Source organism: Nymphalis io, chromosome 1 (genome assembly GCF_905147045.1).
Source record: "Nymphalis io chromosome 1, ilAglIoxx1.1, whole genome shotgun sequence".
Lineage (NCBI taxonomy): Eukaryota > Metazoa > Arthropoda > Insecta > Lepidoptera > Nymphalidae > Nymphalis > Nymphalis io.
This window is the reverse complement of record NC_065888.1, coordinates 2,931,908-2,933,983: the sequence shown is the minus strand read 5'-3', so window position 1 is coordinate 2,933,983 and position 2,076 is coordinate 2,931,908. Positions and strand designations below refer to the sequence as shown.

General features: G+C 31.7%; 1 non-coding gene across 1 annotated transcript; it reads right to left on the bottom strand.

Moving 5' to 3' along the window:
* Positions 1-521: 521 nt before the first annotated feature.
* Positions 522-593, bottom strand: Trnap-ugg (transfer RNA proline (anticodon UGG)). The gene has a single exon. It is a non-coding gene; the product is annotated as a tRNA-Pro (tRNA).
* Between the last annotated feature and the right edge of the window lie 1,483 nt (positions 594-2,076).

The window sequence follows — 2,076 nt, the reverse complement described above, 5'->3', positions numbered from 1 at the left end:
AATGATATTTTTTTATAATTGATCCTAAATGTAGGAACAAGGAATTAACAAAAACACATTGGATAAATGTAAAAAAAACTTAAAATAAAACATGTAACTTACGTCGTTTTTATTCGGACATGCACTCAGATCAGCTTCCGCATATTTTACATAAGTACGCCTAATTGCATCACTGTAATTATTCGTCTGTTCAAATTAACTGTAAAAATCGTCTCTCAAATTCGTTTTCTCTTGACCTCTACAATTTTTATTACACCGGATTATCAGACACAAGTGTCAAAAAATAATATTGTAGAAAAAATATAATAAATACAAAACAAGGGAGTTCCCCTGAACTAGAATCTATTAAATAAAAATAAAAAAACACTAATATTGATTACCGGTCTTGAGACCAGTCTTAAAATATAATAAAATTATTTTCTATTTAATAAAAACATTAAATAAATTTCACAATCGGCTAAGTTATCGAGAATGCGGAAAACAAGAGCCGAATTGATCTTCTTGTTGAAGACGGCTAAAAAGGGCTCGTCCGGGATTTGAACCCGGGACCTCTCGCACCCAAAGCGAGAATCATACCCCTAGACCAACGAGCCAGTTAGCTTCTATTGGGAATATAAGTATGTTTAAGGTAATTAAATATTATTACATGTATTTACAAAAGTGTTTTAAACGACATAAGACATAATAAAAATTATACACAACCTATATTACACATAGAATGTATACACGTAGATAATAACTTTATTATTCACTAAAACGAAAAAATAAAATAAAATAAAAATATCACGGGAATAATTCTACTGCATAAAAACATTTACAAGGTTATAGGATATAAAATATGCATGAGAAACAATAGATTAATATCCAGTTTCTTAAACTCTGATCAAAGTTAAATTAACTAATTTTTAATTTAATCCGAATTGCAATTGGTCGATGGTAGCCCACAACGCAACAGGCGACCAATGAGCGTTCAGTATTTAGTCGGATTAATAAATATGATTCTGATCAGCGTTTCAAAAATAGAAATTTATAGTCTAATTTCCAATTTCTAAAACTCGAAGCATTTTAGAACCACTCTTGTAAAGAAGCCACGCCCAAAATGATGTATTTTTTCCGATAGTAATGAAGTTAGTTTGTAGGTAGGCGTATTTAAATAAAGACAATGGAACAATACCTTGTATTGCTAGGTTCTGGTTTGAAAGTTGATTGAATCTGAAATTGCAGGCTTATATATATATACATATATAGGGTTCGAATATTGGCGCCTTGGTTAACGGTAATTTGACGACAGAATAAATGGTTTATTTTTGTTACAGGCAAATGTCGATGGTCGGAAGTGATCATTTCCAAACTTATAGTTTAAGTTAACAGCCTGTGAATGTCTCACTGCTGGGCTAAGGCCTCCTCTCCCTTTTTGGGGACAAGGTTTTGTAGCTTATTCCACCACGCTGCTCCAATGTGGGTTGGTGGCATACACATGTGTGTGAATTTCAATGAAATTAGACACATGCAGGTTTCCTCACGATGTTTTCCTTCCCGTCTTTCCTTCACCGTATATATATCTTCCTTATAGTATGTTTTCCAATTATAAATAAAAACGAAATGGTGACTTTAATTCAGATTAATTTCAAACATTTTTTGTTTGAAATTGCTCTAAAAATGCTTGTCATTTGGACTACTAATATCGTTAACAAAATTCGGTGATATGAGTTAGCGAAACTTTTTTTAATAACAAATTATTTTTATTAAAAAATCTATTTGTGCAAGAGATAAGCTGTATTAGCCTTTCGCGTGTACTTTGGACATCAAAATAGCGTTTGTTATCTCTCGGGCATCTTATCGTTATCTTCCGTAAGTTAATTCTCTATAAGCGAACCCAGGAGACTTATCTCCTGGGCCATCGTATCGACTTTCATTACAAATTATTAAGTCGTGGCCTGATACGTGAACATATGATACTGATTGTTTTATTTTTTGTTTTTATTAAAATAATTGTCATTGTGATGTTGTTAACTTTTTCATAACAATTTCAAAGATAGGCTACTTACTTTATACTTTTATTGTACACCACAAAGA